This window comes from Oncorhynchus kisutch, unplaced genomic scaffold, assembly GCF_002021735.2.
Source record: "Oncorhynchus kisutch isolate 150728-3 unplaced genomic scaffold, Okis_V2 Okis01b-Okis20b_hom, whole genome shotgun sequence".
NCBI lineage: Eukaryota > Metazoa > Chordata > Actinopteri > Salmoniformes > Salmonidae > Oncorhynchus > Oncorhynchus kisutch.
The window spans coordinates 8293169-8309552 of NW_022261978.1; positions in this window are offsets into that span (position 1 = coordinate 8293169).

Genomic DNA, 16384 nt, shown 5'->3' on the forward strand with positions numbered 1-16384 from the left:
AAGCTGTACTGATCTTTACATAGATCTTTAGTCCAAACTATTCAAATTATTACCCCCTCTCAATGACCTCCAACCATGGCCATGATATGAAACTGTGTGTGAGAAATACATGCAGCCTGAAGTCAGTTGGGATTGCTTTATGACCCTCTGGCATTGCTTCATGATACCTGCTGAGCTGTTCTTGAAACTCCCATACAGTCCATGGCAAAGTTACAAGAAACGTACCAAAGCAACAGATCATTTACAATCCCAATATGGCCATGTTCAGAAATGGGTGTATCAGAAATACATCCAGCTTCCACAGCAATATATCTAAGGTCATTTGGTGCTGGTTCATTGGCAGATCTGCCATTTGAGCTGTGCACCAGAGGATATGACCATATATGAAACAGACATATAACTGATATGTCCATTAAACAGACCAGTCAAATACCTGCTTCTTTTTGGACAGCTATATTTTAGACTTTAAAATGTAAACACAACAGAGATCGTAATAATAACCAGTCAAGGAGAATATAAGAAAAGTCCATAACAGAGAAATCAATAAAACTGGAAATCCCACACCCTCCCTTCAGCTGCAGCTGTTGGAACACAAGCCTTTCTGAGAGAGCAGGGGACTCGTCCTAGCCAAGCCTTTTGGAAGAGTCAGGACAAGTGACAGTCTAATCCACTAGATGACCCCACCAAGGATCACTGTTTAGAAGTTAAACCCTTCACATCCAGTCGCACAATTGGAAGACTGATTTAAATCATGGGGGAAATGGGAAGTGTTCTTGTCTGCCTGTGAATGAGTTGAATAGAAGGTGTTGAATGGGAAGTTGTCTAGTTTAACTGCTGACTTGGTAATAGCCTTGACATCTATGGCAGCTGTTATATCTGGGATGACTGAATACCTGATGATAGGAGCCTCTGCTTTTTACTCCCATCAATTTATGAACCAAAAAGTCATAACATGTCAAACAGTCATAATAACAGTCAACTTTAGTATCGCAATTATATAAATAATGTTGTAGTCAACTTGTTGGATCAGAATCAGGGTTGTGTTCATTAGGTACAGTGTTACAAAACATTAAGAAGCTCGTGGCCACCGGTTCAATTGATCAATGTTAAATAAAACATCTTTATACCATCACATCTAAGCCAATATGTCAACAATTTCAATGAAACTCAGCAAATTAACTTGTATGGAGGTGCACAACACACTCAGCTCCTCTCGTCATGTTCTGTTCAGCCGTTAACGAGAACCACATACCTGATTTATAAACGGGGTCGTTAAATGTCACAAATGTTCCAACTTAAATGGTTTATTTCTCAATTGTGCTTTAAGATATAAATGTCCAATATATGTCAACAATCCTTCCTCCAAAGGACCCGTCTATGGATTAAATGTGACATTTTTTCTAGTTTACACTAATGTGGCAAACAGACTGTGATTTTCTAGCTAACCTTCCTTTCTCCAGTAGTTAATGTTTCCTCTTTCAGAACCTGTTCATAATCCACTTCATTTTTACATGTTGAACACTAAATATGTTCAAAATCACATTGAAGTGACATTAGTGTGGGACCAATGTGTCTAATCAACTTCCCCTCGCACTCCATGGTCCTGGACCTTTCTCTTTGGTTTGGACTAGATGGTATACAGCTCTATGTCAGAATTTTAATTTTTAGAATTTACACAGCAGGTTAGGAGAATTAGGTTAAGGTTAGGAAAAGGGTTAGGGTTAGCTAAAATGCAAAATATTAAAACTCAAAGCTGTATCCCACCTAGCCTGCAACTAATGTTAGCTTACAGAGTGAGTAACTGCTCACTGCTCCAAAACCTGCCTTCTGACACCATGTATCTAGTCTGTGTTGGCTGACTGTTGGGCCTTCATTCCAACCTCTCCCGCCACTGTGGATTCTATTTATAGCCTTCTCATAAAACTGTGAAGCCTCCGTTATGTGTTTGGTAGACCTATGCTGACAAAGATATCTGGCATCTAACTCATTGCAATTTGAACCCTCTGGTAAATGTGGATAAGTGTAACATTACCGAATACATTAAATGCTTTTTTCCTAAACGGGTATGGACTTGCTACTGCTTGTCTAATAATATATTATTGAATTATTGCAAGCACCACGACCCAACAACCAAGCCACCCTCTGTGAGAAAGTCCTGCTGCTGCCACTGCGTCACATGCTCTCTGCTCCTTTTAATACACCAATGGTTCGCATAATGGGTTGTTTACATAGCTAGCTAGTCTGGTGGTGACTGCAGAGTGTTAGCAAAGATATTTACGTTGCCCTATTCACATGGGGGAAATGGTGTAGTCGACACGGATTTATTAATTTAAACACTGAATAATGTTATACATAGAATGAAATGTACATTTTCTTTTTGAATTGAATGCTGGTGCAAGTTCCTGAAATATGTGGGATGAGTTGGACCGCAGAGTGAAGGAAAAGCAGTAATTTTTCTAGACTGTTGGAAAAGCATACAGTGGGTATTTCGTTATTTTCAAGTGTTTTTTGTTGCGGGTGTGTACGGGAGGCAAAGTCACGTGCAGGAGGGCAGAGTGTGGTAACAGGCACACTTTTTATTCCGGTCCAAAACTAAAGCACATACAGTGGGGAGAACAAGTATTTGATACACTGCCAATTTTGCAGGTTTTCCTACTTACAAAGCATGTAGAGGTCTATAATTCTTATCATAGGTACACTTCAGCTGTGAGAGACGGAATCTAAAACAAAAATCCAGCAAATCACATTGTATGATTTTTAAGTAATTAATTAGCATTAAGTACATAAACGTGCCCAAAACACGGAACAGGAACAAAAGTCTGGAGGGCAAGGCGCAGGGTGATCCGGCCGGCGACGGTGAAACTCCCACAGCAGTTTGGGGTCCAACACATCCGCAACCGGGACCCAGCACCTCTCCTCCGGACCATACCCCTCCCACTCCACGAGGTACTACTGAAGGTCCCCTGCCCGATGCCTCGAATCTAGGATGGAACGAACGAAGTACGCCGGGGCCCCCTCGATGTCCAGAGGGGGAGGAGGAACGTCCCGCACCTCAGTTTCCTGGGGCGGACCAGCCACCACCGGCCTGAGGAGAGACACATGGAACGAGGGGTTAATAAGGTATTCAGAGGGAAGCTGTAATCTGTGACACACCTCGTTCACCCTCCTCAGGACTTTGATTGACCCCACAAACTGCAGACCCAGCTTCAAGCAGGGCAGGCGGAGTTGCCGGTTTCGGGTCGAGAGCCAGACCCAGTCCCCTGGTGCGATCACCGAGGTCTCACTGCGGTGACAGTCCGCGCTGGTCTTTTGGCGAAGCGCGGCTTGCTGATGGTGAACATGGGCGGCCTCCCATGTCTTCTCCACGCGCCTGAACCAGTCGTCCATCACAGGAGCCTCGGTCTGACCCTGATGCCACGTCGCCAGAACTGGCTGGTACCCCAATACGCACTGAAAGGGGAGAGGTTAGTGGAGGAGTGGCAAAGCGAGTTCTGCGCCATCTTGGCCCAGGGCACGAACGCCGCCCACTCCCTCGGCCGGTCCTGGCAATAGAACTGCAGAAACCTACCCACATCCTGGTTGACTCTCTCTACCTGCCCGGTACTCTTGGGGTGAAAACCTGAGGTGAGGCTGACCGAAACCCCCAGACGTTCCATGAACGCCTTCCAGACTCACGATGTGAACTGGGGACCCCGATCAGACACTATATCCTCAGGCACCCTGTAGTGCCAGAAGACGTGAGTAAACAGGGCTTCCGCAGTCTGTAGGGCCGTAGGAAGACCGGGCAGAGGGAGGAGACGACAGGACTTAGAGAAACTATCTGCAACGACCAGGATCGTGCGTCTGCCTTCATATTCTGGGAACCTGGTCTGTAGGACACAAAATAGCTAAAGAACATGGCCCACCTTGCCGAGACGAGTATTCAGTCTCCTCGCTGCCCGGATGTCCTCAGGTTGCAGTGGTCAGTCGAGATGAGGAAAGGGTGTTTAGCCCCCTCAAGGCAATGTCTCCACGCCTTCAACGCTTTAACCACAGCCAACAGCTCCCGGTCCCCCACATCATAGTTAAGCTCCGCCGGGCTAAGCTTCTTCGAGAAGAAAGCACAGGTCGGAGTTTCGGTGGCGTACCCGAGCGCCCTGAGAGCACGGCTCCTATCCCAGCCTCGGATGCGTCCACCTCCACTATGAACGCTAAAGAGGGATGCGGATGGGCTAGCCCGGGAGCCGAAGTAAACAGAGCTAAACAGAGCAGCTAAGGCTGCCCAAAAACCTTGTCCGCCTCAGCCGACCACTGCAACCATATGCACATGGTGGAGACCTGGTCTGGACTATCCACCGTGGTAGCACCAACGGAAACACCTACACACCTCCCAGAGCACTCTCGCGACCACCCTGTGAGAGCCCTCTTGTTGCCATGAAATGGTGGGGTCATGACGAGCTAACCAGGGAGGGCCTAGTACCACGGGAAACGCAGGACAGTCAACGAGGAAGAGACTGATCTTCTCCTTGTGAACGCCCTGCGTCTCATGGCCAGGGAAATGGTAGCTTCCCTGATTAGCCCGGACCCTAATGGTTGACTATCCAGAGCATGAACAGGGAAAGGTCTAACCACAGGAATAATGGGGATCCCTAAACTAAGGGCTAACACTCTGTCGATAAAATTCCCAGCTGCACCTATATCGACAAGCGCCTAATGCTGGGAATGCGGGGAAAACTCAGGGAAACAAACAGATACAAACAGGTGGTCAACAGAGGACTCTGGATGAGTGTGGTGCAGACTCACCTGGGGTGACGCCAGAGTGCCCTGCCTGTTGCCTCAACTCCCAGAGGGACCGACATGGCACCGACTGGCAGTGTGCCCTCTGCGGCCACAGATGGTGTACGTGATGGCCCCTCCTACAGCCTCCCTATGTGCAGCACCTCCCAACTTCATGGGCACCGGAGCGGGGGTGCTGGAAGATGGCACGTAGGGAGGGGAGGACATAATTTGAAGCTTGAGAGGAATGGGAGATGCAGTACAGGGATGCAGTGCTGAGGCAGAGGGCTCATACTGAGGATGACTGGCTATTACCCTGAATCTGAACTGTGTGTGGAGAACTTTCTGGCGCCCAGAGCTGCTGAAGAATCACCCAAGTGGGTGCTACACATTGTGAAGGAGGAGAAGTCCAGGGGCTGCATGACTCAGGGTGGTTCCCAGACTAGCCCTCTACAAGATCGTCACTACACTTTTCATCAACCATCTCTCTGATCACATTCCTCTAATCAAGCCATTATCTGTCTTTGGAGGATGCATGCACTCAAGGACTTGGCCTCTATTTGTTGAACTAGCTCGATATAGCTAGTCTACTCACTGCTCATGGTAAATAAGATATAAACTGTGTCCTGTGTGATCTTAGGTATGCCCCCTCTAATTCTCCTCTCACTCTCTCCCCTCCTGGAGGACCTGAGCCCTAGGACCATGCCTCAGGACTACAGCAGTCACTGTTCCCAGTCCACCTGGTCGTGCTGCTGATCCATTTTCTACTGTTCTGCCTGCTATGGAACGCTGACCGGTTCACTATATGTGTTACCTTGTCTGGGGCCTGCTGTTTCCTCCCTCTCTCTCTCTAGCCCCCTTCTCCCTCTCTACCTACCGCACTTGCTGTTTTGACCTCTGAATTCTCGGCTATAAAAACCCAGCTACATATTCGTCGCCAAACCCACTGGCTCCAGGTCATCTATAAGTCTTTGCTAGGTAAAGCTCCGCCTTATCACAGCTCACTGGTCACCATAGCAACACCCACCCGTAGCACACGCTCCAGCAGGTATATTTCACTGGTCATCCGCAAAGCCAAAACCACTTTTGGCCGCCTTTCCTTCCACTTCTCTGCTGCCAATGACTGGAACGAATTGCAAAAAGCACTGAAGTTGGAGACTTATATCTCCCTCACTCACTTTAAGCATCAGCTGTCAGAGCAGCTTACTGATCGCTGCAGCTGTACACAGCCCATCTGTAAATAGCCCATCCAACCAACTACCTACCTCATCCCCATATTTGTTTTTGTTTTTTCTGCTCTTTTGCACACCAGTATTTCTACTTGCACATCCTCATCTGCACATACAGTGCCTTGCGAAAGTATTCGGCCCCCTTGAACTTTGCGACCTTTTGCCACATTTCAGGCTTCAAACATAAAGATATAAAACTGTATTTTTTTGTGAAGAATCAACAACAAGTGGGACACAATCATGAAGTGGAACGACATTTATTGGATATTTCAAACTTTTTTAACAAATCAAAAACAGAAAAATTGGGCGTGCAAAATTATTCAGCCCCCTTAAGTTAATACTTTGTAGCGCCACCTTTTGCTGCTATTACAGCTGTAAGTCGCTTGGGGTATGTCTCTATCAGTTTTGCACATCGAGAGACTGAAATTTTTTCCCATTCCTCCTTGCAAAACAGCTCGAGCTCAGTGAGGTTGGATGGAGAGCATATGTGAACAGCAGTTTTCAGTTCTTTCCACAGATTCTCGATTGGATTCAGGTCTGGACTTTGACTTGGCCATTCTAACACCGGGATATGTTTATTTTTGAACCATTCCATTGTAGATTTTGCTTTATGTTTTGGATCATTGTCTTGTTGGAAGACAAATCTCCGTCCCAGTCTCAGGTCTTTTGCAGACTCCATCAGGTTTTCTTCCAGAATGGTCCTGTATTTGGCTCCATCCATCTTCCCATCAATTTTAACCATCTTCCCTGTCCCTGCTGAAGAAAAGCAGGCCCAAACCATGATGCTGCCACCACCATGTTTGACAGTGGGGATGGTGTGGTCAGGGTGATGAGCTGTGTTGCTTTTACGCCAAACATAACGTTTTGCATTGTTGACAAAAAGTTCAATTTTGGTTTCATCTGACCAGAGCACCTTCTTCCACATGTTTGGTGTGTCTCCCAGGTGGCTTGTGGCAAACTTTAAACAACACTTTTTATGGATATCTTTAAGAAATGGCTTTCTTCTTGCCACTCTTCCATAAAGGCCAGATTTGTGCAATATACGACTGATTGTTGTCCTATGGACAGAGTCTCCCACCTCAGCTGTAGATCTCTGCAGTTCATCCAGAGTGATCATGGGCCTCTTGGCTGCATCTCTGATCAGTCTTCTCCTTGTATGAGCTGAAAGTTTAGAGGGATGGCCAGGTCTTGGTAGATTTGCAGTGGTCTGATACTCCTTCCATTTCAATATTATCGCTTGCACAGTGCTCCTTGGGATGTTTAAAGCTTGGGAAATCTTTTTGTATCCAATTCCGGCTTTAAACTTCTTCACAACAGTATCTCGGACCTGCCTGGTGTGTTCCTTGTTCTTCATGATGCTCTCTGCGCTTTTAACGGACCTCTGAGACTATCACAGTGCAGGTGCATTTATACGGAGACTTGATTACACACAGGTGGATTGTATTTATCATCATTAGTCATTTAGGTCAACATTGGATTATTCAGAGATCCTCACTGAACTTCTGGAGAGAGTTTGCTGCACTGAAAGTAAAGGGGCTGAATTGCACGCCCAATTTTTCAGTTTTTGATTTGTTAAAAAAAGTTTGAAATATCCAATAAATGTCGTTCCACTTCATGATTGTGTCCCACTTGTTGTTGATTCTTCACAAAAAAATACAGTTTTATATCTTTGTGTTTGAAGCCTGAAATGTGGCAAAAGGTCGCAAAGTTCAAGGGGGCCGAATACTTTCGCAAGGCACTGTATATCACTCCAGTGTAAATTGCTAAATTGTAATTACTTCGCCACTATTGGCCTATTTATTGCCTTACCTCCTTACTTCATTTGCACACACTGTATACAGATTATTCTATTGTGTTATTGACTGTACGTTTGTTCATCCAATTCCTGACATTTAATCCCAGTAAAAATTCCCTGTCTTAGGTCAGTTAGGATCACCACTTTATTTTAAGAATGTGAAATGTCAGAATAATAGTAGAGAGAATTATTTCTTTCAGCTTTTATTTCTTTCATCACATTCCCAGTGGGTCAGAAGTTTACACACACTCAATTAGTATTTGGTAGCATTGCTTTTAAATTGTTTAACTTCTGTCAAACGTTTCGGGTAGCCTTCCACAAGCTTCCCATATTAAGTTGGGTGAATTTTGGCCCCTTCCTCCTGACAGAGCTGGTGTAACTGAGTCAGATCTGTAGGCCTCCTTGCTCACACACGCTTTTTCAGTTCTGCCCACACATTCTCTATCGGATTGAGGTCAGGGCTTTGTGATGGCCACTCCAATACCTTGACTTTGTTTTCCTTAAGCCATTTTGCCACAACTTTGGAAGTATGCTTGGGGTCATTGTCCATTTGGAAGACTCATTTGCGACCAAGCTTCAACTTCCTGACTGATGTCTTGAGATGTTGCTTTAATATATCCACATAAATCATCCTCATGATTTAATCTACTTTGTGAAGTGCACCAGTCCCTCCTTCAGCAAAGCACCCCCCCCAACATGATGCTGCCACCCCCGTGCTTCACGGTTGGGATGGTGTTCTTCAGGCTTGCAAGCCTCCCCCTTTTTCCTCCAAACATAACAAAGGTAATTATGGCCAAACAGTTCTATTTTTGTTTCATCAGACCAGAGGACATTTCTCGAAAAAGTATAATCTTTGTCCCTATGTGCAGTTGCAAACCGTAGACTGGCTTTTTGAAGGCGGTTTTGGAGCAGTGGCTTCTTCCTTGCTGAGCGGCCTTTCAGGTTCTGTTCATTTAGGACTAGTTTTACTGTGGAGATACTTGTTTTACTGTGGATAAAGATAATTTGTACCTGTTTCCTCCAGCATCTTGACAAGGTCCTTTGCTGTTGTTCTGGGATTGATTTGCACTTTCCAAAGTAATTCATCACTAGGAGACAGAACACGTCTCCTTCCTGAGCGGTATGACGGCTGCATGGTCTCATGGTGTTCATTATTGCGTACTATTGTTTGTACAGATGAATGTGGTACCTTCAGGTGTTTGGAAATTGCTCCCAAGTATGAACCAGACTTGTGGACGTCTACAATTGTTTTTATGAGATCTTGGCTGATTTCTTTTGGATTTTCCCATGATGTCAAGCAAAGAGGCACTGAGTTTGAAGGTAGGCCTTGAAATACATCCACAGGGACATCTCCAATGGACTCAAATGATGTCAATTAGCCTATCAGAAGCTTCCAAGGCCATAACATAATTTTGGCATTGGATACAAAACAAACACTGGCATATTATAAAGGAGAATGTCCAATTTAATTATATGCATGCATATCAAACAGATAATGCAGTGCATTCAGAAAGTATTCAGACCCCTTCACTTTTTCACATTTTGTAACATTACAGCCTTATTACAAATGTATTAAATCATGTTTTTCTTCATCAATCTACACACAATACCCCATAATGACAAAGCAAAAACTGGATTTTAGAAAAGTTTTTCACATTTAAAAAAACAACAACTGAAATATCACATTTACATAAGTATTCAGACCTTTTACTCAGTACTTTGTTGAAGCACCTTTGGCAGCGATTACAGCCTTGAGTCTTCTTGGGTATGACACTACAAGCTTGGTACACCTGTATTTGTGGAGTTTCTCACATTCTTCTCTGCAGATCCTCTCAAGCTCTGTCAGGTTTTTGGGGAACGTTGCTGCACAGCTATTTTCACGTCTCTCCAGAGATGTTTGATCGCGTTCAAGTCCGGGCTCTGGCTGGGCCACTCAAAGACGTTCAGAGACTTGTCCCGAAGCCACTCCTGCATTGTCTTGGCTGTGTGCTTAGGGTCATTGTCCTGTTGGAAGGTGAACCTTCACCCCGGTCTGAGGTCCTGAGTGCTCTAGAGCAGGTTTTCATCGAGAATCTCTCTGTACTTTGCTACGTTCATTTTCCCTCAACCATGACTAGTCTCCCAGTCTCTGCCACTGAGAAACATCCCCACAGCATGATGCTGCCACCACCATGCTTCACCATAGAAATGGTATTGGCCAGGTGATGAGCGCTGCCTGGTTTTCTCCAGAAGTGACGGTTGGCATTCAGGCCAGAGAATCTTGTTTCTCATGACCTGAGAGTCCTTTAGGTGCCTTTTGGCAAACTCCAAGCGGATTGTCATGTGCCTTTTACTGAGGAGTGGCTTCTGACTGGCCACTCTACCATAAAGGTCTGATTGGTGGAGTGCTGCAGAGATGGTTGTCCTTCTAGAAGGTTCTCCCATCAGAGGAACACAGAAGAACTCTGGAGGGAGGAGAAATTATCCTCACGGCACATTTCAGTGTTGGTTCAAGTTGCTGAGAACCACACCTACCTTTGGTAATTTACAATGCTTTAGTAAGCAGTTTTGCATATTCATAGGCTTGATCAAGTTGTCACTGATTTACTTTAAATTGAGAATTTCATTATTTATATGCAATGTTGAAACCGAGGGGAGGGGAAAGTGACAAGAAGAAACATTAGGTAAACATACACTGCATGCATGTATTGACTGATCATGTAAGAATGCACAAATAACCTGGCTGGCTAGTAAGCCGAGATTAAACACAACACAACTAGCTGCATTTCCTATGTTTTTAAATCAGATGTTAATGTCTTACCTCCAAACCAATCGGGCACGACTATTTTGTCCTGCTACGCCAATGTCATTGGGTGAAATGAATGCATCAGTTACCATTTGTCCCTGAAAACACATTAGCTGGCTAGCAAGTTCACCAATTCATGATTAAAAAAACTGTCGACATTGCTTATTTTATGTTTAGATCATTTAGTTGTTCATTCCTAAACAGCTGATAACTAGGAGGAGAATGCCTGCTCGCATCTGACGAGCTAACTTTGCTTGGCTAGCGGAATGATACACAGCAGTGACTTCACATTTGAATTCAATATGAAAGTAATTTGCTGAACATAATTTGGTGAATAAATAAACATAATACTTACAAAGTTATTCATTATTCCTCAGGAATATTCTCTCCCAAAGCGTCTTCAGTCTGCCATTGGTACAGAAGTTTTGGGGATTTTCGTTGTGTCGCAAGGTGTCATGGGATAGCTTCCCCGTCAAAGGGAACGGAAAAGTATGCTGCTGTGACTGATGTGAAATGGCTAGCTAGTTAGCGGTGGTGCGCGCTAATAGCTTTTCGATCGGTGACGTCACTCGCTCTGAGACCTTGAAGTAGTGGATCCCCTTGCTCTGCAAGGGCCGCGGCTTTTGTGGAGTGATGGGTAACGATGCTTCGTGGGTGTCCGTTGTTGATGTGTGCAGAGGGTCCCTGGTTCAAGCCCAGGTTGGGGCGAGGAGAAGGACGGAAGCTATACTGTTACATTGATGCTGTTGACCCGGATCACTGGTTGCTGCGGTAAAGGAGGAGGTCAAACGGGGGGGTGAGTGTGACCGATGTGAAATGGCTAGCTAGTTAGCGGTGGTGCGCGCTAATAGCTTTTCGATCGGTGACGTCACTCGCTCTGAGACCTTGAAGTAGTGGATCCCCTTGCTCTGCAAGGGCCGCGGCTTTTGTGGAGTGATGGGTAACGATGCTTCGTGGGTGTCCGTTGTTGATGTGTACAGAGGGTCCCTGGTTCAAGCCCAGGTTGGGGCGAGGAGAAGGACGGAAGCTATACTGTTACATTGATGCTGTTGACCCGGATCACTGGTTGCTGCGGTAAAGGAGGAGGTCAAACGGGGTTATTATCTATCCTGATTGCCTAGTCACTTTTACCCCTACCTACATGTACATAGTACCTCAATTACCTCAACTACCTCATACCCCTGCACAATGACTCGGTACCGGTAGTGCTTGTATATAGCCTCGTTATTATTATTTTCTTGTGTTACAATTTTTTTTTTTAAGAAATAGTATTTATTTATTTTCTCATCTTTCTCACTTTTTAACTCTGCATTGTTGGGAAAGGGCACTTGAGTAAGCATTTCATGGTAAAGGCCTGTTGTATTCGGCGCTTGTGACATTTTTATTTTATTGATTTGAGTTTTTCCTCGCCACTGTGCTTATACATCTGCATGGCTTGGTCTTTGGGGCTTTAGGCTGGTAAAGTATAGCACTTTGAGACAACAGCTGATGTAAAAAAAAATGGATTTAGAAAATACACTTGATTGAAATGTCATGTAAACATATTTAAAGATGTTTCATTTTGTGTCCTTTTACACACACACACTGGTGATCCACTGTCTGTTTCCTCAAGAGCACACACACCACAGTAGTCCATAAATACTGCCAGCCAACCCAGCGGAAGCCCTTCTTGAGTACTGCCTTGATCCTCTGTTTCCTAAAGAGCACACACACCACAGTAGTCTATAAATACTACCAGCCAACCCAGGGGAAGCCCTTCTTGAGTACTGCCTTGATCCCCTGTTTCCTCAAGAGCACACACACCACGGTAGTCCATAAATACTGCCAGCCAACCCAGGGGAAGCCCTTCTTGAGTACTGCCTTGATCCCCTGTTTCCTAAAACACTTCAAATGTTGTCTATAAATAGGCCAACCAACTGTCAGGGAAGCCCTACATGCTGAATCAAAGACAGACAGTCAGGGTGGAGAGGATAATTGTGGTTATTTAACCTTTTGTTTTGGCAATGTTTTAGGCTCCTCCGATTTCCCTCTAGGATCTCTTTCAGGCACCTCCAATAAACTTTGTTGTGGCAGGCAAAAAAAAGCCCTCTTCTAGCCTTGGCGTTTAGTGCCCTCTATTGAAGAATAGTTAAACTACATCAATCAAATCAATCAAATGTATTTATAAAGCCCTTTTTACATCAGCAGATGTCACAAAGTGCTTATACAGAAACCCAGCCTAAAACCCCAAACAGCAAGCAATGCAAAAGTAGAAGCATGGTGGCTAGGAAAAACTCCCTTGACAGGCAGGAACCTAGAAAGAAACCTAGAGAGGAACCAGGCTCTGAGGGGGACCATTCCTTTTCTGGCTGTGCCGGCTGGAGATAGCACATGGCCATTAATGCCACATTATTCTTCAAGCTGTTCAAACGTTCGTAGATGACCAGCAGGGTCAAATAATAATCACAGTTGTTCTAGAGGGTGCAACAGGTCAGCACCTTAGGAGTAAATACCAGTTCGCTTTTCATAGCCGAGCATTCAGAGGTCGAGACAGCAGCTAAAGTAGAGAGAGAGAGACAGGGAGAGTTGAAAAGAGCAGGTCCGGGACATTCTGGTTGGAGCCAGTTTGCGCTGTTCTGTGAAGGGAGTAGTACACAGCGTTGTACGAGATCTTCATTTTCTTGGCAATTTCTTGCATGGAATAGCCTTTCTTCTTCAAAGCAGCCACCCTTTGCCTTGATGACAGTTTTGCACGCTCCCAGAATGATGCAGAAAAGCTAATCCATGCTTTTGTCACTTCTAGAATAGACTACTGCAGTGCTCTACTCTCTGGCTACACTGATAAAGCACTAAATTATATCGTTAGTGGTAAATACGGCTGCTTGACTAGAACCCAAAAGATGTATCATATTACTCCAGTGCAGGCCTCTCTACACTGGGGCGGCAGGGTAGCCTAGTGGTTAGAGCGTTGGACTAGTAACCGGAAGTTCAAATCCCCGAGCTGACAAGGTACACATCTGCCGTTCTGCCCCTGAACAGGCTGATAACCCACTGTTCCTAGGCTGTCATTGAAAATAAGAATTTGTTCTTAACTGACTTGCCTAGTAAAATAAAGGTAAAAAAATTGTTTTTAAATTGGTTTCCTGTTAAGGCTAGGGGTGATTAAGGTTTTACTGCTAACCTACAAAGCAGTACATGGACTTGCTAACTATCTCTCAGATTTGGTCCTGCCGTGCATACCTACACGTACGCTACGGTCACAAGACGCAGGCCTCTCGATTGTCCCTAGATCTTCTAAGCAAACAGCTGGAGGCAGTGCTTTCTCCTATAGAGCTCAATTGTTATGGAATGGTCTGCTTATCCATGTGAGAGTCTTAGACTCGGTCTTGACCTTTTAAGGCTTTACTGAAAACTCATCTCATCTCTTCAGATGAGTCCTAAGATTTGAGTGTCGGCTGGCCCAGGGCTGCGAAGGTGAACGGCAAGGCACTCGAATGACAAACCGCCCTTGCTGTCTTGCCTGGCTGGCTCCCCTCTCTCCACTGTGATTCTCTACCTCTTACCCTATTACTGGGGTTAAGTCACTAGCTTACTAGTGCTCTTCCTGCCGTCCCTAGAAGGGGTGCTTCACGTTGTGGCAGTCTATTTTCCTCTATACTCGACTTGACTGGGTTAAGTCACTTACGTGATCTTCCTGTCTGGTCTTGCGCCTCCTCGGGCTCGTGCAGTGGAGATCTTTGTGGACTATACTCAGCCTTGTCTCAGGGTAGTAAGTTGGTGGTCTGTTGATATCCCTCTAGTGGTGTGGAGGTTGTGTTTTGGCAAAGTTGGTGGGGTTATATCCTGCCTGGTTGGCCCTGTCCCTCGTCTCAGCCTCCAGTATCTATGCTGTAATAGTCTATGTGCCGGGGGGCTGGGGTCAGTCTGTTATAACTGGTATCATTCTCCTGTCTTATCTGGTGTCCTGTGCGAATTCTAATTCTCTCTTTCTCTCCCTCCCAAAGGACCTGAGCCCTAGGACCATGCCTCAGTCGGAAGTTTACATACACTTAGGTTGGAGTCATTAAACCTTGTTTTTCAATCACTCCACAAATGACTTGTTAACAAACTATAGTTTTGGCAAGTTGGGTAGGACATCTACTTTGTGCGTGACACAAGTAATTTTTCCAGCAATTGTTTACAGACAGATTATTTCAGTTATAATTCACTGTATCACAATTCCAGTGGGTCAGAAGTTTACATACACAAAGTTGACTGTGCCTTTAAACAGCTTGGAAATTTCCAGAAAATTATGTATTGGTTTTAGGAGCTTCTGATAGGCTAATTGACATAATTTGAGTCAATTGGAGGTGTACCTGTGGATGTATTTCAAGGCCTACCTTCAAACTCAGTGCCTCTTTGCTTGACATCATGGGAAAATCAAAAAGAAATCAGCCAAGATATCATAAAAACAATTGTAGACCTCCACAAGTCTGGTTCATCCTTGGGAGCAATTTCCAAATGCCTGAAGGCACTATGTTCATCTGCACAAACAATAGTATGCAAGTATAAACACCATGTGACCACGCAGCCATCATACCGCTCAGGAAGGAGACGTGTTCTGTCTCCTAGAGACAAATGTACTTTGGTGCTAAATGTGCAAATCAATCCCAGAACAACAGCAAAGGACCTTGTGAAGATGCTGGAGGAAACAGGTGCAAAAGTATCTATATCCACAGTAAAACTAGTCCTATATTGATATAACCTGAAAGGCCCCTCAGCAAGGAAGAAGCCACTGCACCAAAACCACCATTGCAACTACAGTCGTGGCCAAAAGTTTTGAGAATGACACAAATATTAATTTACACAAAGTTTGCTGCTTCAGTGTCTTTAGATATTTTTGTCAGATGTTACTATGGAATACTGAAGTATAATTACAAGCATTTCATAAGTGTCAAAGGCTTTTTTGACAATGACATGAACTCAATATTTGCAGTGTTGACCCTTCTTTATCAAGACCTCTGCAATCTGCCCTGGCATGCTGTCAATTAACTTCTGGGCCACATGATGGCAGCCCATTCTTGGATAATCAATGATTAGAGTTTGTCAGAATTTGTGGGGTTTTATTTGTCCATCCCGCCTCTTGAGGATTGACCACAAGTTTTCAATGGGATTAAGGTCTGGGGAGTTTCCTGGCCATGGACCCAAAATGTCGATGTTTTGTTCCCCTGGAGTTATCACTTTTGCCTTATGGCAGGGTGCTCCATCATGCTGGAAAAGGCATTGTTCATCACCAAACTCTTCCTGGATGGTTGAGAAAAGTTGCTCTCAGAGGATGTGTTGGTACCATTCTATATTCATGGCTGTGTTCACACATGAATGGTCTCAGGATACTTTACTGTTGGCATGACACAGGACTGATGGTAGCGCTCACCTTGTCTTCTCCGGACAAGTTTTTTTCCAGATGCCCCAAACAATCGCAAAGGGGATTCATCAGAGAAAATGACTTTACCCCAGTCCTCAGCAGTCCAATCTCTGTACCTTTTGCAGAATATCTATCTCTCCCTGATGTTTTTCCTGGAGAGAAGTGGCTTCTTTGCTGCCCTTCTTGACACCAGGCCAGCCTCCAAAAGTCTTCACCTCACTGTGCGTGCAGATGCACTCACACCTGCCTGCTGCCATTCCTTAGCAAGCTCTGTACTGGTGGTGCCCCGATCCCGCAGCTGAATCAACTTTAGGAGACGGTCCTGGCGCTTGCTGGACTTTCTTGGGAGCCCTGAAGCCTTCTTCACAACAATTGAACCACTCTCCTTGAAGTTCTTGATGATCCGATAAATGGTTGATTTAGGTGCAATCTTACTG